General features: G+C 45.6%; 1 non-coding gene and 2 pseudogenes across 1 annotated transcript; all 3 read left to right on the forward strand.

The window, feature by feature from the left end:
- The first annotated feature begins 1,971 nt into the window (after positions 1 to 1,971).
- On the forward strand, positions 1,972 to 2,158 carry LOC130296148 (U2 spliceosomal RNA). Its single transcript, XR_008849139.1, has one exon. It is a non-coding gene; the product is annotated as a U2 spliceosomal RNA (small nuclear RNA).
- A 1,923-nt stretch (positions 2,159 to 4,081) lies between these two features.
- Positions 4,082 to 4,228, forward strand: LOC130296091 (U2 spliceosomal RNA; annotated as a pseudogene).
- A 3,473-nt stretch (positions 4,229 to 7,701) lies between these two features.
- Positions 7,702 to 7,874, forward strand: LOC130296050 (U2 spliceosomal RNA; annotated as a pseudogene).
- The last annotated feature ends 16,777 nt before the right edge of the window (positions 7,875 to 24,651 follow it).

Below are 24,651 nucleotides of genomic sequence, written 5' to 3' on the forward strand. Positions count from 1 at the left end.
TGTCTCATTTCAGAGCAATTGATTTGACATGGTTATGTAGGTAATCTGACACGTTTCAGATAGTATACAATTTCAATATGGCATTTCACACTTACGTATTTGAGAAAAAAAAAGTGGTTTACAAAGACCTGTGACGTTTACAGGCTCGATGGTTCCGCGGGGACCTGTGACGGGTTCAGGCACGACGGTGTCACAAAGACCTGTCAGGTCTACAGACATGATGGTTCATCTAAACACTGGTCACGTCTACAGATACGTTGCTCTCGCAGGGAGCTGTCATCTGCAATGGGTCATCACTTCCAAGTCCAGTTGGGTCAGTACAGTGGCTAGTTAGGTATGTCTGTTACAGTCTCAATCAGGTAAGGTGCCTTCGTGAACCTTGTCATGCGACATGACCCACACGATCTATCAGGTAGATAGGTATTTCTTGTCATTTACCTGTCAGTTTAGTTTTTGCCTCTTAAATAGCAGGGGATTGGTGCTTGTCAGACCTGCCATGAAGTTAGCCTTTCCGTGTCCATTTGAAGTAATGTCACAAGTAGGGATGGTGATGGGTATAGTTCAGTTAGTATTTGGCAGGGAAGGTTATTCTCAGGTTGATTCTTTACAGATGGACGTTACTACCACGGTTTCAAAGGTATGGTTACCACCTCTAGTAGTCACTAGTTGGTCAGGGCTACTCTTTCAGCACATTAGGTATAGTCTACTTCGGGTATGTGAAGATTGATGCTGGATGTAGGATGTTTTATTTCAGGAATTGTATTCATCCTAGCATGGTTGCTTTTTGCCCTCTATAGGCGTGCCCTCATTGCGCGGTTATGGCACAACTCAGACCGCTATGCTAGGGTAAGATCTTGTATAGGTATGTAGGCAATCTTTCCTGTCACTAGTACACGTATGGAGCCCCGATCACAAGTATAAAGCCTGATGGGCTGTGTTTGTGCGAGGGGCGGAAGTAATTATCGCTCCCTGCACTTCCAGGTGGGGCTCATTGGGAACAGGTGGGGGCGTGTGTATATAACTTCCCCCTCTCCTACAGGGGCGGAGCACGTGTCGTTTGTGGAACCCTCCCAACCCTCCCTTATCTTATTCCTTCACTATAGTGCATGCCCTCTATAGGCGTGCCCTCATTGCGCGGTTATGGCACAACTCAGACCGCTATGCTAGGGTAAGATCTTGTATAGGTATGTAGGCAATCTTTCCTGTCACTAGTACACGTATGGAGCCCCGATCACAAAATATATTAAAGAAAGTGGTTTTATTGCCCCTGTGAATAATTTTAATGGAGAGAAATGCAGGAAAATATGGAAGATGGCAAATATGATTTATCTTTTTAATTCACAGAAAGATCTGGCCTGAAGCTGCATACACGAGTGTCTTCCATGCCGGGCATTCCAGCACCGAAGAAGGATGGCCAACACTGCAGTATGCCCGAGGGAGGGCTGCCAGGAACCCGAGACCGTGTACCACCTTTTCTGGACTTGTTTTTATGCAAAAAGGATATGGACTAAAATACTCCCTCTGGTGAAGAAGATAACAGAAATAAAGGACTTAAACTCTGCAGCTGTTTTTTATGGATGTCTGGAATGCCCAATACGGACTCAAGAGATAATGGCATGGAAGATCATAAACTATGTTAAAGCAGCTCTATGGAATGCCAGAAACATTTTACTTTTTAAACATGAGATTTTATCTGTGAATGATGTTTTAGCTCTTTGTAGTAGTGATATGTACCAGTACTTTTTATTAGACAAGAAATATTATCCTTTATTAGCTAGAAAATGGTATTTTAATGAATGGAACGCCCTTTTGTAAAGCCACCAAGTGCCCATTTTAAGTGTATTATGATTGTATTTATGTGAACTTTTATTGTTATATGTGATTTTATTATCAAAATTTGTTTTTATTGAAAAAATTATATTTAAAAATCGTAATGCACTTTGTAAAATTTTATGAATTCTAAATAAAAAGATACCCCTCAGGGGTAGCCAAGTTAAAAAAAAAATCTGTTCTTATCAGTTTAATATCTGATACGTCCCCTATCTGGGGACCATATATTAAATGGATTTTTGAGAATGGGGGACGATTTCGAAGCTTGCTTCCGTCGCCCTATGCATTGACCCAATATGGCAGTATCTTCGGGTACAGTGCACCACCCCCTTACAGGGTTAAAAAGAAAGATTCCTACTTTCATTGCTACCTGCTTGCTGGCTAGCCAGCTAGCCAGCCCTGTGGGCCTTGCTGCTGCTGCAGCCAAAAAACAAAAGGTGGTGCTGCTGCTGCTTGTGTCTGGCCGCTGTTGGAGCGTCCAGGCACAGGACTTCTGCTGCTGCTGACTAAATGGCCTCCTTAATTGGATCATCTGAGCAGCCAGCACACCTGTGCAGGTAGGGCATGACATGATAGGTAGCTGCCTTATAGCAGGTGGGTGCTGAATGTTCCTAATTGACATAACATGGGGGGTCTCCTGGCTGTTCACACAGGTGTGTCATTGCTGTACATTGACCATGCATTGCTTCTGTGGTATTGCAAAGGCAAAGACAAATGCTTCCAGCCATCCATTGCACTAATGGATTGGTCATCAGCTGGCTGTCTATGTCCCGCATCAATATAGACCAAAGTACAGAGGGTTAGGCTATGCTATTGTGCACCTACCTAATGCATCAGAAGGTGCGAGGCCCTTGCTAAATTCTGTGCACAGACTTTGAGATCTATGCTTTAGACTGTATCTAAACCTGCTCCAACATGGACTGACATTCTGGCCTACTTTCAGCCGATGCGACTTGTCTGTCGCTGAACAGTCGCTTTTTATGTATTCAGCACCTATGTATAATGTTGTAAAAATGCTCTAGAAGCTAAAGTCGCAGAAATGTCACACATATTTGGCCTGCAACTTTCTGTGCGACAAATTCAGACAGGAAAAATCAGTATAAATCCTTAGAAAATTATCCCCCAGTGTCTCCATCTGCTGGCGGTATTGAATAAGCATTGCTGCACTGATAGGGTATGCATTAGACGAAAAAAAGAAGAAAAAGAAGAATAATACGCTGAGAAAAGAGGCGAAAAGGAGAAAAACGTGAAAAAACTTGAAAAAAAAGTAAGAAGAAGAGAAGGGAAAAAAAGGTGGAATTGGGTTTAAAAGTCATTTCGGCGGAGAAATATATATATATATATATATATATATATATATATATATATATATATACGCACACACACACACACATATATATATAAACTTATTCTCCGTTGAGATGTTGCAGCCGCTGCTGTGTCCAGGCCCAGGAGCCTTAGCACTGTGCTGTGATGTCACTCAATACCACTGACATCACTAGGTGTAAACAACATCTCACCTTTGCTGTGTATGTGACTATGGAGCTGGTTGGTGATGTCGTCTATTATGGCCTTCATAGAAGCAACAGGACATTGTTGCATCCATCTAGAACCCTTAGAACTACAGTGCTATGATGTCACTCACTTCCACAGGCCTTGCAGAGTGTAAACAACAACAACCCAGCTTTGTTGTGTATGTAACCATAGGGATTGTGATGTCGCCTAGAACCTTCACAGCAGCGACAGCTTTATGAGGAACATCAGCACTGCTCTATCTGAGCAGAACCATCACCGCCATAGGTTGTCAAATAACCCGGATTTAACCCACACAAGTAAGTCCAATAGGGTGCAGGCATGTCCTCTATGCTTACAGCTTCCCGTGGGTGTTGGTTTGATACCGTTTGGGGACAGCCAAGGAGGCATCTGCAGGCAACAAAGGTAGGTGTGTGCTTGTGTGTGTGTTTCCTATGCAGATCCTAAGCCCAGTGTCACATGCAAGTAGGAGGAGTAAGAAGGGTTCCTGGCAAATCCGGGTTATGGATTGCATTTAAAAAGGCCCCGTGGGAGTGCAATGGGCCCCTGTCTTGCTGCTTAGCAATAATGGTATGGGTTTAGGTTCTGCTGTGTGTACTGGTGGTTGACTGCCCCCCAGCCCAGAGTGTGCATGGGAAATTGTCTGGCAGCCTCCCTTCCAGCAAGCAGTGATAGTGCCCATGAAGGGGACCTTGTTGGGCCCGCCCCTTTCACGGTTATCGCTTCTCAGCCTTTTGGCTAAGATCAAGTGTAGTACCTGGCAGGGGAAATACCATGATCGCTACGGTCTGAAGAACTCCAAGCATTGTGGTAGAGATTTTGCGTAGTACGATTGCAGTACTTTTCGTTCTTACTAGAACCGCATTCCTCTAGAGCATACCACCTGAAGATTGTCTCCTGCCTGCCTCGGAACATCTGAAGAAGGAGAAGATCTTGAAGACTGCAGCTCCGGAAGAAGCCGACGAAGAACCTGGAAGAAGGGAATCGGCGGTGAATTCCGGAACAGCGACGAAGGCGGCGCAGAATCTTTTTGAAGAAACTCGCTGCCTCTGGAGAAGGATTTGCATAGCTCCTCCCACCGGGAACGGATCTGCATAGCTCCTCCCACCCGGGAAAGAAGACTTTGCGAAGCCTCTCTCCACAAGGAAGCGGAAAAGAGCCTGCTGGAAGAAGCCATGGCCTCAACCAGCAAGTCCACCCAGGAGGCTGCAGGGCAAGGCCTGGAGGTCCAGCCCCAACCACAGCAAGCTTCAACCTCCACCATGGCAAAGCAGAAGGGCGGCAGAATTCCCAACCTGGAAGCTCCAATCCTGGAGCCCTGGATGAGGCAGACTGTTGCCTTGAAGCTCAAGCCCGTGGACGGAAGGGTGCCGGACATGTCCCACGACGTGTTCTGCAAGAAGATGCTGGCGGATCAAGGCTTCCCCACGGCTGACACCCTGGGAATAGCAACCTTCTTTTCGGGAATCTTCTACATCACCTTTGCCACCATTGGGACCTGTAGAAGATACTGGGAGGTGGTGAAAGCGGCGAGTCCCGAATCCCCTTTCTCTCGCTTTGTGGGCAACTGCCTTATTCAAAGAGAGGAGAGGCGGGTGACGGTCTCAATGCGGAACCCACACACCCCAGGCACGGACATCTCGACCTTCCTGAAGCGCTTCTGCACCGTGGTGAGGGAGCCCACCCGCATCCTGAACTCACTCGGATACTGGACCTGCAAGTGGTCTGTGGTCGTCAGACTCAACAAGAACCCTGCTTCTCCAGACGGACTACAGCACCTGCCAACGACATTTTCCTTGGGCAACTCCACAGGACTTATCTTCTACCCGGACATGCCGCAGACCTGCAGGAGATGTGGCAAGATGGGCCACGAGGGCAAGGACTGTACGGAGGATGCCTGCAGGTATTGCCGTGTGACAGGTCACACGACCAAGGACTGCCCCAAGAGCAAGACCTGCAACCTCTGCGGACTGGCAGCCCACAGCTACAAGGACTGCCCCCAGAGGGAGAGAACATGGGCATCTGTGGCAGCGAGAGCACCAAAGCCAGCCCCAGCTCCGGAGCCAGCACCACGGATGGCCAAGCCGACCAAGGAGGGTAAGAAGGCGAAAGCCACCACCCCTGCCCCGTCCCCGTCCCGGACCTGTTGGAGGTGTACGAGGAGATGGTGGTGGGGGGCAGAATGCCTCCGTCGTTGAGGGAAGGGATGATCATGATCTTGTATAAGCGGAAGGGGGAGAGATGTGACCTGAAAAACTGGCGTCCCATCTCTCTCCTGAACGTGGACTACAAGATCCTCGCCAAGGTGCTGGCCAACAGGCTGAAACCTGTCATGGGGCAGATCGTCCATCCGGACCAGACCTGCAGCATTCCTGGCCGCAGGATTGCTGACAGCCTTGCCCTTGTGAGAGACACGGTCCATTACATCCAGGACCGCGGGGGCCACGCCGCCCTGGTCAGCTTAGATCAGGAGAAGGCGTTCGACCGTGTCTCCCACGCATTCATGGACAGGGTTTTGCGCAGGCTGGGTCTGGGGAAGATGTTTTGCTCTTTTGTTAACGTTATGTATTTTGACATTTACAGCACGGTGTTGGTGAACGGCTGGAAGACTGACCCCTTTTCTATTCTTTCAGGGGTTAGACAAGGCTGCCCTCTTTCACCTCTCCTTTTTGTTTGTGTTATAGAGCTCTTCGCTGAGACTATCCGGCAGAATGGAGAGATCAGAGGGATCACCGCACCAGGACCAGATCGCCACGAGGTCAAGTGCTCGCTCTACATGGACGACGTGATCGTCTTCTGCGCTGACCAGGGTTCGGTGACTGCACTCGTCCAGACCTGCGAGGACTTCGGCAGAGCTTCGGGGGCAAAAGTCAACTGCGGGAAGTCGGAGGCCATGCTCTTCGGGGAATGGCACCTGGCTTCTTCCGCCCCCTTCCCCTTTACTGTTAAGCCGGACTTCATTCAAATTCTTGGAGTCTGGTTCGGGAAGGAAGGAGCGGCCCTTAAGTCTTGGCAAGACCGACTAGGAAGGATAAACTCGAAGATCGGACTGTGGAGCTCCAGAAAGCTCACGATGGAAGGCAAGGCACTTGTCCTGCGGAGTGAAGTTTTGCCTGTGCTCCAATATACCGCACAGGCCTGGCCTCCCCATACCACCGTTTGCAAGGCCATCACCCGGACAGTGTTTGGCTTTGTCTGGGGCAAAATGGACAGAGTCAAGAGGACCGTGATGTACAAGGAACCCCGCAAGGGTGGGAAGGGAATACCCGACATCCCCGCTCTGCTGAGGGCCTCCTTTGCATGTGTCACGGTGCAGCGGACTCTTGTTGAAAAGACTGGCTCAGCGGGCAGGTCCATGTCTCGCTTGCTTCTCATGCCCCTCTGGAGACAGCTGGGCTGGGACAAGTGGGACAGCTCCATCCCTTACAACTGGAACACTCCCTGGTTCTATGGGGATGTTGTCCGGTTTGTGAGGGAGCACCAGCTGGAAGGACTGAAACCCGACCTATGGAAGCCGAAGACAATCCACAAGCTCATCCGAGCTAAGGACTTGACCGAGCTGGTTCCGGGACTCCCCGCAGCCACTGCAGAGACAGTTTGGAACAATGTGGCCTCAAAGCGGCTTACCAATGGACACAAGGACTTGTCGTGGATGGCCTTCATGGGAGGTCTCTCTCTCAGGTCATTCATGCATGCCCGCAACCTGTGCAAGACCCGGTACTGCCCTAGTTGCCCCTATGTGGAGGAAACATCTTTCCATGTGTTTTGGCAGTGCCCCTTTGCACAGGGTCTGTTGGACGCCCTAGAACATGAACTCAGAGACTCAGTGCCCAGGAGCTGCCTATCGTACCATTCGGTGCTTTACAGCCTGTTCCCTGGGACCCACGACGTGGAGGCCATCCAGGAGGCCTGGCGCCTTATGAACTGTTTTAAGGACGCAGTGTGGCTTGCCAGGAACCGCCTCGTGATCAACAGGGAAAACATGTCCGTCCGGGACTGCCGCAGGTTCATCAAGAACCTGCTTAGAGACTATTCCATCTTGAACAGCTCGTCCGTTGATGAGGAAGAAGAGGAGTGAAGACCCCTCTACTTCTCCCATGTCTCCCTGAAGATACAGCCCAACAGTTTGGCCCTGTGATCCGCCCCTACCCCGATCACAGATTGTATTATTTGGTTTTTGTTTGATCTCTTGTGCCTTTCTATTGCAGGATTGAGCTGAATGTTAGAGTAGCATGGTGTGCGATGTATAGCTTAGGGAACCTTTGCTGTGTATTGTACTATCATGCTTTGTGTGACTGTAATTTATTGTACGACTTGTAATGACTGAACGGAAAATAAAGCTCTTTCAATCAAAAAAATCTGTTCTTATCAGTTTAATATCTGATACGTCCCCTATCTGGGGACCATATATTAAATGGATTTTTGAGAACGGGGGCCGATTTCGAAGCTTGCTTCCGTCGCCCTATGCATTGACCCGATATGGCAGTATCTTCGGGTACAGTGCACCACCCCCTTACAGGGTTAAAAAGAAAGATTCCTACTTTCATTGCTACCTGCTTGCTGGCTAGCCAGCTAGCCAGCCCTGTGGGCCTTGCTGCTGCTGCAGCCAAAAAACAAAAGGTGGTGCTGCTGCTGCTGCTTGTGTCTGGCCGCTGTTGGAGCGTCCAGGCACAGGACTTCTGCTGCTGCTGACTAAATGGCCTCCTTAATTGGATCATCTGAGCAGCCAGCACACCTGTGCAGGTAGGGCATGACATGATAGGCAGCTGCCTTAAAGCGGGTGGGTGCTGAATGTTCCTAATTGACATAACATGGGGGGTCTCCTGGCTGTTCACACAGGTGTGTCATTGCTGTACATTGACCATGCATTGCTTCTGTGGTATTGCAAAGGCAAAGACAAATGCTTCCAGCCATCCATTGCACTAATGGATTGGTCATCAGCTGGCTGTCTATGTCCCGCATCAATATAGACCAAAGTACAGAGGGTTAGGCTATGCTATTGTGCACCTACCTAATGCATCAGAAGGTGCGAGGCCCTTGCTAAATTCTGTGCACAGACTTTGAGATCTATGCTTTAGACTGTATCTAAACCTGCTCCAACATGGACTGACATTCTGGCCTACTTTCAGCTGATGCGACTTGTCTGTCGCTGAACAGTCGCTTTTTATGTATTCAGCACCTATGTATAATGTTGTAAAAATGCTCTAGAAGCTAAAGTCGCAAAAATGTCACACATATTTGGCCTGCAACTTTCTGTGCGACAAATTCAGACAGGAAAAATCAGTATAAATCCTTAGAAAATTATCCCCCAGTATCTCCATCTGCTGGCGGTATTGAATAAGCATTGCTGCACTGATAGGGTATGCATTAGACGAAAAAAAAAGAAGAAAAAGAAGAATAATACGCCGAGAAAAGAGGCGAAAAGGAGAAAAACGTGAAAAAACATGAAAAAAAAGTAAGAGGAAGAGAAGGGAAAAAAAGGTGGAAATGGGTTTAAAAGTGATTTCGGCGGAGAAATATATATATATATATATATATATATATATATATATATATATATATATATATATATATATACGCACACACACACACATATATAAACGTATTCTCCGTTGAGATATTGCAGCCGCTGCTGTGTCCAGGCCCAGGAGCCTTAGCACTGTGCTGTGATGTCACTCAATACCACTGACATCACTAGGTGTAAACAACATCTCACCTTTGCTGTGTATGTGACTATGGAGCTGGTTGGTGATGTCGTCTATTATGGCCTTCATAGAAGTAACAGGAGATTGTTGCATCCATCTATACAGGCCTACCTCCTCCCCATCAGCCTGCCTGTCCATCTCTAAAAATACCCTTTTTTAATAATTATGCACTCTTCATTTGCTTTGGAAAAACAAACAGTTAAGATGCCATATGCTGCTATCCTTTCATCGATTTGTGCTTCTACACCTATGTTCCCAAACCATCATACACTCATACTGTTTTCACTTTGCCAAGTTATCGGACAACCTGGCCTCAAAATTATGGATTATAAAAGGATAGCAGCATAAGGGAAAAATACACATTTTGAACCCAAAAACCCATTTGAGTTTTTAAGTTCAAAATACAGGCCTACCTCCTCCCCTACAGCCTGCCTGTCCATCTCCAAAAATAGCCTTTTAATAATTATACGCTCCTCCTTTGCATTGAAAAAAAGCAAACAGTAAAGTTGCCAGATGCGGCCATCCTTTCATCCATTTGTCCTTCTGCATCTATTTTCCCAAACCATGCACTCATACTGTTATTATGTCGCCAAGTAATTAGACTACCTGGCCCAAAAATTATGGATTATAAAAGGATAGCAGCATAAGGGAAAAATACATATTTTGAACCCAAAAACCCATTTGAGTTTTTAAGTTCAAAATACAGGCCTACCTCCTCCCCATCAGCCTGCCTGTCCATCTCCAAAAATACCCTTTTTTAATAATTATGCACTCTTCATTTGCTTTGGAAAAACAAACAGTTAAGTTGCCAGATGCTGCTATCCTTTCATCGATTTGTGCTTCTACACCTATGTTCCCAAACCATCATACACTCATACTGTTTTCTCTTTGCCAAGTTATCGGACAACCTGGCCCCAAAATTATGGATTATAAAAGGATAGCAGCATAAGGGAAAAATACACATTTTGAACCCAAAAACCCATTTGAGTTTTTAAGTTCAAAATACAGGCCTACCTCCTCCCCTACAGCCTGCCTGTCCATCTCCAAAAATATGATTTTTAATAATTATACGCCTCTCCTTTGCATTGAAAAAAAGCAAACAGTAAAGTTGCCAGATGCGGCCATCCTTTCATCCATTTGTCCTTCTGCATCTATTTTCCCAAATCATGCACTCATACTGTTATTATGTCGCCAAGTAATTAGACTACCTGGCCCAAAAATTATGGATTATAAAAGGATAGCAGCATTAGTGAAAAATACACATTTTGAACCCAAAAACCCATTTGAGTTTTTAAGTTCAAAATACAGGCCTACCTCCTCCCCTACAGCCTGCCTGTCCATCTCCAAAAATACCCTTTTTAATAATTATACGCTCCTCCTTTGCATTGAAAAAAAGCAAACAGTAAAGTTGCCAGATGCGGCCATCCTTTCATCCATTTGTCCTTCTGCATCTATTTTCCCAAACCATGCACTCATACTGTTATTATGTCGCCAAGTAATTAGACTACCTGGCCCAAACATTATGAATTATAAAAGGATAGCAGCATTAGTGAAAAAAACACATTTTGAACCCAAAAACCCATTTGAGTTTTTAAGTTCAAAATACAGGCCTACCTCCTCCCCTACAGCCTGCCTGTCCATCTCCAAAAATATGATTTTTAATAATTATACGCCTCTCCTTTGCATTGAAAAAAAGCAAACAGTAAAGTTGCCAGATGCGGCCATCCTTTCATCCATTTGTCCTTCTGCATCTATTTTCCCAAATCATGCACTCATACTGTTATTATGTCGCCAAGTAATTAGACTACCTGGCCCAAAAATTATGGATTATAAAAGGATAGCAGCATTAGTGAAAAATACACATTTTGAACCCAAAAACCCATTTGAGTTTTTAAGTTCAAAATACAGGCCTACCTCCTCCCCTACAGCCTGCCTGTCCATCTCCAAAAATACCCTTTTTAATAATTATACGCTCCTCCTTTGCATTGAAAAAAAGCAAACAGTAAATTTGCCAGATGCGGCCATCCTTTCATCCATTTGTCCTTCTGCATCTATTTTCCCAAACCATGCACTCATACTGTTATTATGTCGCCAAGTAATTAGACTACCTGGCCCAAACATTATGAATTATAAAAGGATAGCAGCATTAGTGAAAAAAACACATTTTGAACCCAAAAACCCATTTGAGTTTTTAAGTTCAAAATACAGGCCTACCTCCTCCCCTACAGCCTGCCTGTCCATCTCCAAAAATACGATTTTTAATAATTATACGCCTCTCCTTTGCATTGAAAAAAAGCAAACAGTAAAGTTGCCAGATGCGGCCATCCTTTCATCCATTTGTCCTTCTGCATCTATTTTCCCAAACCATGCACTCATACTGTTATTATGTCGCCAAGTAATTAGACTACCTGGCCCAAAAATTATGGATTATAAAAGGGTAGCAGCATAAGGGAACATTACCGTATTTATCGGGGTGTACCACGCATCCGCCTATAACACACACCCTCATTTTACCAAGGATATTTGGGTAAAATAATTTTTTTACTCAAATATCCTTCATAAAATGAGGGTGCGTGTGTGTGCATGTGTATACCCCGATACACTGCTTCTCACCCCACAGAGCCCCCAGAAAAGGCAGGGGGAGAGAGGCCGTCGCTGCCTGCTTCTCTCCCCCTGCCTTTCCTGGGGTCTAGAGCCCTGCTACCGCCGCTTCTCTCCCCCTGCTATCGGCGCCGCTGCCCCTTCTCTCCCCCTGGCTATCGGTGCCGCTGTCCCATTGCCAGCGCCGATAGCCAGGGGGAGAGAAGCGGTGTCGGCAATGGGGCAGCTGCACCGATAGCCAGGGGGAGATAAGGGGCAGCGGCACCCATTGCCGTCGCCGCTGCCCCGTTGCCTCCCCCATCCCTAGTTGTATAATTACCTGTTGCCGGGGTCGGGTCCGCGCTGCTTCAGGTCTCCGGTGTGCGTCCCCTACATCATTGCTATGCGTTGCGAGACGCAATGACGAGTGATGTCACTCGTCATTGCGCCGCGCCATGCAGCGCATAGCAACGACGCAGGGGATGCACCCCGGAGTCCTGAAGCAGCGCTGACCCGACCCCAGCAACAGGTAATTATACAACCGGGGATGAGGGAGGCAACAGGGAAGCGGCGCCGGCAATGGGTGCCGCTGCCCCTTCTTTCTTTCTTTCTACCTCCTCCCCTACAGCCTGCCTGTCCATCTCCAAAAATACCCTTTTTAATAATTAGACGCTCCTCCTTTGCATTGAAAAAAAGCAAACAGTAAAGGTGCCAGATGCGGCCATCCTTTCATCCATTTGTCCTTCTGCATCTATTTTCCCAAACCATGCACTCATACTGTTATTATGTCGCCAAGTAATTAGACTACCTGGCCCAAAAATTATGGATTATAAAAGGATAGCAGCATAAGGGAAAAAATACATATTTTGAACCCAAAAACACATTTGAGTTTTTAAGTTCAAAATACAGGCCTACCTCCTCCCCATCAGCCTGCCTGTCCATCTCCAAAAATACCCATTTTTAATAATTATGCACTCTTCATTTGCTTTGGAAAAACAAACAGTTAAGTTGCCATATGCTGCTATCCTTTCATCGATTTGTGCTTCTACACCTATGTTCCCAAACCATCATACACTCATACTGTTTTCACTTTGCCAAGTTATCGGACAACCTGGCCCAAAAATTATGGATTATAAAAGGATAGCAGCATAAGGGAAAAAAACACATTTTGAACCCAAAAACCCATTTGAGTTTTTAAGTTCAAAATATAGGCCTACCTCCTCCCCTACAGCCTGCCTGTCCATCTCCAAAAATAGCCATTTAATAATTATACGCTCCTCCTTTGCATTGAAAAAAAGCAAACAGTAAAGTTGCCAGATGCGGCCATCCTTTCATCCATTTGTCCTTCTGCACCTATTTTCCCAAACCACACACTCATACTGTTATTATGTCGCCAAGTAATGAAACTAACTGGCCCAAAAATTATGGATTATAAAAGGATAGCAGCATAAGGGAAAAATACACATTTTGAACCCAAAAACCCATTTGAGTTTTTAAGTTCAAAATACAAGCCTACCTCCTCCCCTACAGCCTGCCTGTCCATCTCCAAAAATACCCTTTTTAATAATTATACGCTCCTCCTTTGCATTGAAAAAAAGCAAACAGTAAAGTTGCCAGATGCGGCCATCCTTTCATCCATTTGTCCTTCTGCATCTATTTTCCCAAACCATGCACTCATACTGTTATTATGTCGCCAAGTAATTAGACTACCTTGACCAAAAATTATGAATTATAAAAGGATAGCAGCATTAGTGAAAATTACACATTTTGAACCCAAAAACCCATTCGAGTTTTTAAGTTCAAAATACAGGCCTACCTCCTCCCCTACAGCCTGCCTGTCCATCTCCAAAAATACCCTTTTTAATAATTATACGCTCCTCCTTTGCATTGAAAAAAAGCAAACAGTAAAGTTGCCAGATGCGGCCATCCTTTCATCCATTTGTCCTTCTGCATCTATTTTCCCAAACCATGCACTCATACTGTTATTATGTCGACAAGTAATTAGACTACCTGGCCCAAAAATTATGGATTATAAAAGGGTAGCAGCATAAGGGAACATTACCGTATTTATCGGGGTGTACCACGCATCCGCCTATAACACACACCCTCATTTTATCAAGGATATTTGGGTAAAATAATTTTTTTACCCAAATATCCTTCATAAAATGAGGGTGCGTGTGTGTGCATGTGTATACCCCGATACACTTCTTCTCACCCCACAGAGCCCCCAGGAAAGGCAGGGGAGAGAGGCCGTCGCTGCCTGCTTCTCTCCCCCTGCCTTTCCTGGGGTCTAGAGCCCTGCTACCGCCTCTTCTCTCCCCCCGCTATCGGCGCCGCTGCCCCTTCTTTCCCCCTGGCTATCGGTGCCGCTGTCCCATTGCCAGCGCCGATAGCCAGGGGGAGAGAAGCGGTGTTGGCAATGGGGCAGCTGCACCGATAGCCAGGGGGAGATAAGGGGCAGCGGCACCCATTGCCGTCGCCGCTGCCCCGTTGCCTCCCTCATCCCTAGTTGTATAATTACCTGTTTCCGGGGTCGGGTCCGCGCTGCTTCAGGCCTCCGGTGTGCGTCCCCTACATCATTGCTATGCATTGCGAGACGCAATGACGAGTGATGTCACTCGTCATTGCGCCGCGCCATGCAGCGCATAGCAACGACGCAGGGGATGCACCCCGGAGTCCTGAAGCAGCGCTGACCCGACCCCAGCAACAGGTAATTATACAACCGGGGATGGGGGAGGCAACAGGGAAGCGGCACCAGCAATGGGTGCCGCTGCCCCTTCTTTCTTTCTTTCTACCTCCTCCCCTACAGCCTGCCTGTCCATCTCCAAAAATACCCTTTTTAATAATTATACGCTCCTCCTTTGCATTGAAAAAAAGCAAACAGTAAAGGTGCCAGATCCGGCCATCCTTTCATCCATTTGTCCTTCTGCATCTATTTTCCCAAACCACGCACTCATACTGTTATTATGTCGCCAAGTAATTAGACTACCTGGCCCAAACATTATGAATTATAAAAGGATAGCAGCATTAGTGAAAAAAACAAATTTTGAACCCAAAAACCCATTTGAGTTTTTAAGTTCAAAATACAGGCCTACCTCCTCCCCTACAGCCTGCCTGTCCATTTCCAAAAATAGGTTTTTTAATAATTATACGCCTCTCCTTTGCATTGAAAAAAAGCAAACAGTAAAGGTGCCAGATGCGGCCATCCTTTCATCCATTTGTCCTTCTGCATCTATTTTCCCAAACCATGCACTCATACTGTTATTATGTCGCCAAGTAATTAGACTACCTGGCCCAAAAATTATGGATTATAAAAGGATAGCAGCATAAGGGAAAAATACATATTTTGAACCCAAAAACCCATTTGAGTTTTTAAGTTCAAAATACAGGCCTACCTCCTCCCCTACAGCCTGCCTGTCCATCTCCAAAAATACCCTTTTTAATAATTATACGCTCCTCCTTTGCATTGAAAAAAAGCAAACAGTAAAGTTGCCAGATGCGGCCATCCTTTCATCCATTTGTCCTTCTGCATCTATTTTCCCAAACCATGCACTCATACTGTTATTATGTCGCCAAGTAATTAGACTACCTGGCCCAAACATTATGAATTATAAAAGGATAGCAGCATTAGTGAAAAAAACACATTTTGAACCCAAAAACCCATTTGAGTTTTTAAGTTCAAAATACAGGCCTACCTCCTCCCCTACAGCCTGCCTGTCCATCTCCAAAAATACCCTTTTTAATAATTATACGCTCCTCCTTTGCATTGAAAAAAAGCAAACAGTAAAGTTGCCAGATGCGGCCATCCTTTCATCCATTTGTCCTTCTGCATCTATTTTCCCAAACCATGCACTCATACTGTTATTATGTCGCCAAGTAATTAGACTACCTTGCCCAAAAATTATGGATTATAAAAGGATAGCAGCATTAGTAAAAAATACACATTTTGAACCCAAAAACCCATTTGAGTTTTTAATTTCAAAATACAGGCCTACCTCCTCCCCTACAGCCTGCCTGTCCATCTCCAAAAATACCCTTTTTAATAATTATACGCTCCTCCTTTGCATTGAAAAAAAGCAAACAGTAAAGTTGCCAGATGCGGCCATCCTTTCATCCATTTGTCCTTCTGCATCTATTTTCCCAAACCATGCACTCATACTGTTATTATGTCGCCAAGTAATTAGACTACCTGGCCCAAACATTATGAATTATAAAAGGATAGCAGCATTAGTGAAAAAAACACATTTTGAACCCAAAAACCCATTTGAGTTTTTAAGTTCAAAATACAGGCCTACCTCCTCCCCTACAGCCTGCCTGTCCATCTCCAAAAATACGATTTTTAATAATTATACGCCTCTCCTTTGCATTGAAAAAAAGCAAACAGTAAAGTTGCCAGATGCGGCCATCCTTTCATCCATTTGTCCTTCTGCATCTATTTTCCCAAACCATGCACTCATACTGTTATTATGTCGCCAAGTAATTAGACTACCTGGCCCAAAAATTATGGATTATAAAAGGGTAGCAGCATAAGGGAACATTACCGTATTTATCGGGGTGTACCACGCATCCGCCTATAACACACACCCTCATTTTACCAAGGATATTTGGGTAAAAGAATTTTTTTACTCAAATATCCTTCATAAAATGAGGGTGCGTGTCTGTGCATGTGTATACCCCGATACACTGCTTCTCACCCCACAGAGCCCCCAGAAAAGGCAGGGGGAGAGAGGCCGTCGCTGCCTGCTTCTCTCCCCCTGCCTTTCCTGGGGTCTAGAGCCCTGCTACCGCCGCTTCTCTCCCCCTGCTATCGGCGCCGCTGCCCCTTCTCTCCCCCTGGCTATCGGTGCCGCTGTCCCATTGCCAGCGCCGATAGCCAGGGGGAGAGAAGCGGTGTCGGCAATGGGGCAGCTGCACCGATAGCCAGGGGGAGATAAGGGGCAGCGGCACCCATTGCCGTCGCCGCTGCCCCGTTGCCTCCCCCATCCCTAGTTGTATAATTACCTGTTGCCGGGGTCGGGTCCGCGCTGCTTCAGGTCTCCGGTGTGCGTCCCCTACATCATTGCTATGCGTTGCGAGACGCAATGACGAGTGATGTCACTCGTCATTGCGCCGCGCCATGCAGCGCATAGCAACGACGCAGGGGATGCACCCCGGAGTCCTGAAGCAGCGCTGACCCGACCCCAGCAACAGGTAATTATACAACCGGGGATGAGGGAGGCAACAGGGAAGCGGCGCCGGCAATGGGTGCCGCTGCCCCTTCTTTCTTTCTTTCTACCTCCTCCCCTACAGCCTGCCTGTCCATCTCCAAAAATACCCTTTTTAATAATTATACGCTCCTCCTTTGCATTGAAAAAAAGCAAACAGTAAAGGTGCCAGATGCGGCCATCCTTTCATCCATTTGTCCTTCTGCATCTATTTTCCCAAACCATGCACTCATACTGTTATTATGTCGCCAAGTAATTAGACTACCTGGCCCAAAAATTATGGATTATAAAAGGATAGCAGCATAAGGGAAAAATACATATTTTGAACCCAAAAACACATTTGAGTTTTTAAGTTCAAAATACAGGCCTACCTCCTCCCCATCAGCCTGCCTGTCCATCTCCAAAAATACCCATTTTTAATAATTTTGCACTCTTCATTTGCTTTGGAAAAACAAACAGTTAAGTTGCCATATGCTGCTATCCTTTCATCGATTTGTGCTTCTACACCTATGTTCCCAAACCATCATACACTCATACTGTTTTCACTTTGCCAAGTTATCGGACAACCTGGCCCAAAAATTATGGATTATAAAAGGATAGCAGCATAAGGGAAAAAAACACATTTTGAACCCAAAAACCCATTTGAGTTTTTAAGTTCAAAATATAGGCCTACCTCCTCCCCTACAGCCTGCCTGTCCATCTCCAAAAATAGCCATTTAATAATTATACGCTCCTCCTTTGCATTGAAAAAAAGCAAACAGTAAAGTTGCCAGATGCGGCCATCCTTTCATCCATTTGTCCTTCTGCACCTATTTTCCCAAACCACACACTCATACTGTTATTATGTCGCCAAGTAATGAAACTAACTGGCCCAAAAATTATGGATTATAAAAGGATAGCAGCATAAGGGAAAAATACACATTTTGAACCCAAAAACCCATTTGAGTTTTTAAGTTCAAAATACAAGCCTACCTCCTCCCCTACAGCCTGCCTGTCCATCTCCAAAAATACCCTTTTTAATAATTATACGCTCCTCCTTTGCATTGAAAAAAAGCAAACAGTAAAGTTGCCAGATGCGGCCATCCTTTCATCCATTTGTCCTTCTGCATCTATTTTCCCAAACCATGCACTCATACTGTTATTATGTCGCCAAGTAATTAGACTACCTTGACCAAAAATTATGGATTATAAAAGGATAGCAGCATTAGTTAAAATTACACATTTTGAACCCAAAAACCCATTCGAGTTTTTAAGTTCAAAATACAGGCCTACCTCCTCCCCTACAGCCTGCCTGTCCATCTCCAAAAATACCCTTTTTAATAATTATACGCTCCTCCTTTGCATTGAAAAAAAGCAAACAGTAAAGTTGCCAGATGCGGCCATCCTTTCATCCATTTGTCCTTCTGCATCTATTTTCCCAAACCATGCACTCATACTGTTATTATGTCGACAAGTAATTAGACTACCTGGCCCAAAAATTATGGATTATAAAAGGGTAGCAGCATAAGGGAACATTACCGTATTTATCGGGGTGTACCACGCATCCGCCTATAACACACACCCTCATTTTATCAAGGATATTTGGGTAAAATAATTTTTTTACCCAAATATCCTTCATAAAATGAGGGTGCGTGTGTGTGCATGTGTATACCCCGATACACTGCTTCTCACCCCACAGAGCCCCCAGGAAAGGCAGGGGGAGAGAGGCCGTCGCTGCCTGCTTCTCTCCCCCTGCCTTTCCTGGGGTCTAGAGCCCTGCTACCGCCTCTTCTCTCCCCCCGCTATCGGCGCCGCTGCCCCTTCTCTCCCCCTGGCTATCGGTGCCGCTGTCCCATTGCCAGCGCCGATAGCCAGGGGGAGAGAAACGGTGTTGGCAATGGGGCAGCTGCACCGATAGCCAGGGGGAGATAAGGGGCAGCGGCACCCATTGCCGTCGCCGCTGCCCCGTTGCCTCCCTCATCCCTAGTTGTATAATTACCTGTTTCCGGGGTCGGGTCCGCGCTGCTTTAGGCCTCCGGTGTGCGTCCCCTACATCATTGCTATGCATTGCGAGACGCAATGACGAGTGATGTCACTCGTCATTGCGCCGCGCCATGCAGCGCATAGCAACGACGCAGGGGATGCACCCCGGAGTCCTGAAGCAGCGCTGACCCGACCCCAGCAACAGGTAATTATACAACCGGGGATGGGGGAGGCAACAGGGAAGCGGCGCCAGCAATGGGTGCCGCTGCCCCTTCTTTCTTTCTACCTCCTCCCCTACAGCCTGCCTGTCCATCTCCAAAAATACCCTTTTTAATAATTATACGCTCCTCCTTTGCATTGAAAAAAAGCAAACAGTAAAGGTGCCAGATCCGGCCATCCTTTCATCCATTTGTCCTTCTGCATCTATTTTCCCAAACCACGCACTCATACTGTTATTATGTCGCCAAGTAATTAGACTACCTGGCCCAAACATTATGAATTATAAAAGGATAGCAGCATTAGTGAAAAAAACAAATTTTGAACCCAAAAACCCATTTGAGTTTTTAAGTTCAAAATACAGGCCTACCTCCTCCCCTACAGCCTGCCTGTCCATCTCCAAAAATACGATTTTTAATAATTATACGCCTCTCCTTTGCATTGAAAAAAAGCAAACAGTAAAGGTGCCAGATGCGGCCATCCTTTCATCCATTTGTCCTTCTGCATCTATTTTCCCAAACCATGCACTCATACTGTTATTATGTCGCCAAGTAATTAGACTACCTGGCCCAAAAATTATGGATTATAAAAGGATAGCAGCATAAGGGAAAAATACATATTTTGAACCCAAAAACCCATTTGAGTTTTTAAGTTCAAAATACAGGCCTACCTCCTCCCCATCAGCCTGCCTGTCCATCTCCAAAAATACCCTTTTTTAATAATTATGCACTCTTCATTTGCTTTGGAAAAACAAACAGTTAAGTTGCCAGATGCTGCTATCCTTTCATCGATTTGTGCTTCTACACCTATGTTCCCAAACCATCATACACTCATACTGTTTTCTCTTTGCCAAGTTATCGGACAACCTGGCCCCAAAATTATGGATTATAAAAGGATAGCAGCATAAGGGAAAAATACACATTTTGAACCCAAAAACCCATTTGAGTTTTTAAGTTCAAAATACAGGCCTACCTCCTCCCCTACAGCCTGCCTGTCCATCTCCAAAAATATGATTTTTAATAATTATACGCCTCTCCTTTGCATTGAAAAAAAGCAAACAGTAAAGTTGCCAGATGCGGCCATCCTTTCATCCATTTGTCCTTCTGCATCTATTTTCCCAAATCATGCACTCATACTGTTATTATGTCGCCAAGTAATTAGACTACCTGGCCCAAAAATTATGGATTATAAAAGGATAGCAGCATTAGTGAAAAATACACATTTTGAACCCAAAAACCCATTTGAGTTTTTAAGTTCAAAATACAGGCCTACCTCCTCCCCTACAGCCTGCCTGTCCATCTCCAAAAATACCCTTTTTAATAATTATACGCTCCTCCTTTGCATTGAAAAAAAGCAAACAGTAAAGTTGCCAGATGCGGCCATCCTTTCATCCATTTGTCCTTCTGCATCTATTTTCCCAAACCATGCACTCATACTGTTATTATGTCGCCAAGTAATTAGACTACCTGGCCCAAACATTATGAATTATAAAAGGATAGCAGCATTAGTGAAAAAAACACATTTTGAACCCAAAAACCCATTTGAGTTTTTAAGTTCAAAATACAGGCCTACCTCCTCCCCTACAGCCTGCCTGTCCATCTCCAAAAATACGATTTTTAATAATTATACGCCTCTCCTTTGCATTGAAAAAAAGCAAACAGTAAAGTTGCCAGATGCGGCCATCCTTTCATCCATTTGTCCTTCTGCATCTATTTTCCCAAACCATGCACTCATACTGTTATTATGTCGCCAAGTAATTAGACTACCTTGACCAAAAATTATGAATTATAAAAGGATAGCAGCATTAGTGAAAATTACACATTTTGAACCCAAAAACCCATTCGAGTTTTTAAGTTCAAAATACAGGCCTACCTCCTCCCCTACAGCCTGCCTGTCCATCTCCAAAAATACCCTTTTTAATAATTATACGCTCCTCCTTTGCATTGAAAAAAAGCAAACAGTAAAGTTGCCAGATGCGGCCATCCTTTCATCCATTTGTCCTTCTGCATCTATTTTCCCAAACCATGCACTCATACTGTTATTATGTCGACAAGTAATTAGACTACCTGGCCCAAAAATTATGGATTATAAAAGGGTAGCAGCATAAGGGAACATTACCGTATTTATCGGGGTGTACCACGCATCCGCCTATAACACACACCCTCATTTTATCAAGGATATTTGGGTAAAATAATTTTTTTACCCAAATATCCTTCATAAAATGAGGGTGCGTGTGTGTGCATGTGTATACCCCGATACACTTCTTCTCACCCCACAGAGCCCCCAGGAAAGGCAGGGGAGAGAGGCCGTCGCTGCCTGCTTCTCTCCCCCTGCCTTTCCTGGGGTCTAGAGCCCTGCTACCGCCTCTTCTCTCCCCCCGCTATCGGCGCCGCTGCCCCTTCTTTCCCCCTGGCTATCGGTGCCGCTGTCCCATTGCCAGCGCCGATAGCCAGGGGGAGAGAAGCGGTGTTGGCAATGGGGCAGCTGCACCGATAGCCAGGGGGAGATAAGGGGCAGCGGCACCCATTGCCGTCGCCGCTGCCCCGTTGCCTCCCTCATCCCTAGTTGTATAATTACCTGTTTCCGGGGTCGGGTCCGCGCTGCTTCAGGCCTCCGGTGTGCGTCCCCTACATCATTGCTATGCATTGCGAGACGCAATGACGAGTGATGTCACTCGTCATTGCGCCGCGCCATGCAGCGCATAGCAACGACGCAGGGGATGCACCCCGGAGTCCTGAAGCAGCGCTGACCCGACCCCAGCAACAGGTAATTATACAACCGGGGATGGGGGAGGCAACAGGGAAGCGGCACCAGCAATGGGTGCCGCTGCCCCTTCTTTCTTTCTTTCTACCTCCTCCCCTACAGCCTGCCTGTCCATCTCCAAAAATACCCTTTTTAATAATTATACGCTCCTCCTTTGCATTGAAAAAAAGCAAACAGTAAAGGTGCCAGATCCGGCCATCCTTTCATCCATTTGTCCTTCTGCATCTATTTTCCCAAACCACGCACTCATACTGTTATTATGTCGCCAAGTAATTAGACTACCTGGCCCAAACATTATGAATTATAAAAGGATAGCAGCATTAGTGAAAAAAACAAATTTTGAACCCAAAAACCCATTTGAGTTTTTAAGTTCAAAATACAGGCCTACCTCCTCCCCTACAGCCTGCCTGTCCATTTCCAAAAATAGGTTTTTTAATAATTATACGCCTCTCCTTTGCATTGAAAAAAAGCAAACAGTAAAGGTGCCAGATGCGGCCATCCTTTCATCCATTTGTCCTTCTGCATCTATTTTCCCAAACCATGCACTCATACTGTTATTATGTCGCCAAGTAATTAGACTACCTGGCCCAAAAATTATGGATTATAAAAGGATAGCAGCATAAGGGAAAAATACATATTTTGAACCCAAAAACCCATTTGAGTTTTTAAGTTCAAAATACAGGCCTACCTCCTCCCCTACAGCCTGCCTGTCCATCTCCAAAAATACCCTTTTTAATAATTATACGCTCCTCCTTTGCATTGAAAAAAAGCAAACAGTAAAGTTGCCAGATGCGGCCATCCTTTCATCCATTTGTCCTTCTGCATCTATTTTCCCAAACCATGCACTCATACTGTTATTATGTCGCCAAGTAATTAGACTACCTGGCCCAAACATTATGAATTATAAAAGGATAGCAGCATTAGTGAAAAAAACACATTTTGAACCCAAAAACCCATTTGAGTTTTTAAGTTCAAAATACAGGCCTACCTCCTCCCCTACAGCCTGCCTGTCCATCTCCAAAAATACCCTTTTTAATAATTATACGCTCCTCCTTTGCATTGAAAAAAAGCAAACAGTAAAGTTGCCAGATGCGGCCATCCTTTCATCCATTTGTCCTTCTGCATCTATTTTCCCAAACCATGCACTCATACTGTTATTATGTCGCCAAGTAATTAGACTACCTTGCCCAAAAATTATGGATTATAAAAGGATAGCAGCATTAGTAAAAAATACACATTTTGAACCCAAAAACCCATTTGAGTTTTTAATTTCAAAATACAGGCCTACCTCCTCCCCTACAGCCTGCCTGTCCATCTCCAAAAATACCCTTTTTAATAATTATACGCTCCTCCTTTGCATTGAAAAAAAGCAAACAGTAAAGTTGCCAGATGCGGCCATCCTTTCATCCATTTGTCCTTCTGCATCTATTTTCCCAAACCATGCACTCATACTGTTATTATGTCGCCAAGTAATTAGACTACCTGGCCCAAACATTATGAATTATAAAAGGATAGCAGCATTAGTGAAAAAAACACATTTTGAACCCAAAAACCCATTTGAGTTTTTAAGTTCAAAATACAGGCCTACCTCCTCCCCTACAGCCTGCCTGTCCATCTCCAAAAATACGATTTTTAATAATTATACGCCTCTCCTTTGCATTGAAAAAAAGCAAACAGTAAAGTTGCCAGATGCGGCCATCCTTTCATCCATTTGTCCTTCTGCATCTATTTTCCCAAACCATGCACTCATACTGTTATTATGTCGCCAAGTAATTAGACTACCTGGCCCAAAAATTATGGATTATAAAAGGGTAGCAGCATAAGGGAACATTACCGTATTTATCGGGGTGTACCACGCATCCGCCTATAACACACACCCTCATTTTACCAAGGATATTTGGGTAAAAGAATTTTTTTACTCAAATATCCTTCATAAAATGAGGGTGCGTGTCTGTGCATGTGTATACCCCGATACACTGCTTCTCACCCCACAGAGCCCCCAGAAAAGGCAGGGGGAGAGAGGCCGTCGCTGCCTGCTTCTCTCCCCCTGCCTTTCCTGGGGTCTAGAGCCCTGCTACCGCCGCTTCTCTCCCCCTGCTATCGGCGCCGCTGCCCCTTCTCTCCCCCTGGCTATCGGTGCCGCTGTCCCATTGCCAGCGCCGATAGCCAGGGGGAGAGAAGCGGTGTCGGCAATGGGGCAGCTGCACCGATAGCCAGGGGGAGATAAGGGGCAGCGGCACCCATTGCCGTCGCCGCTGCCCCGTTGCCTCCCCCATCCCTAGTTGTATAATTACCTGTTGCCGGGGTCGGGTCCGCGCTGCTTCAGGTCTCCGGTGTGCGTCCCCTACATCATTGCTATGCGTTGCGAGACGCAATGACGAGTGATGTCACTCGTCATTGCGCCGCGCCATGCAGCGCATAGCAACGACGCAGGGGATGCACCCCGGAGTCCTGAAGCAGCGCTGACCCGACCCCAGCAACAGGTAATTATACAACCGGGGATGAGGGAGGCAACAGGGAAGCGGCGCCGGCAATGGGTGCCGCTGCCCCTTCTTTCTTTCTTTCTACCTCCTCCCCTACAGCCTGCCTGTCCATCTCCAAAAATACCCTTTTTAATAATTATACGCTCCTCCTTTGCATTGAAAAAAAGCAAACAGTAAAGGTGCCAGATGCGGCCATCCTTTCATCCATTTGTCCTTCTGCATCTATTTTCCCAAACCATGCACTCATACTGTTATTATGTCGCCAAGTAATTAGACTACCTGGCCCAAAAATTATGGATTATAAAAGGATAGCAGCATAAGGGAAAAATACATATTTTGAACCCAAAAACACATTTGAGTTTTTAAGTTCAAAAT

The sequence above is a fragment of the Hyla sarda genome, chromosome 11, assembly GCF_029499605.1.
Source record: "Hyla sarda isolate aHylSar1 chromosome 11, aHylSar1.hap1, whole genome shotgun sequence".
Classification (NCBI taxonomy): Eukaryota; Metazoa; Chordata; class Amphibia; order Anura; family Hylidae; genus Hyla; species Hyla sarda.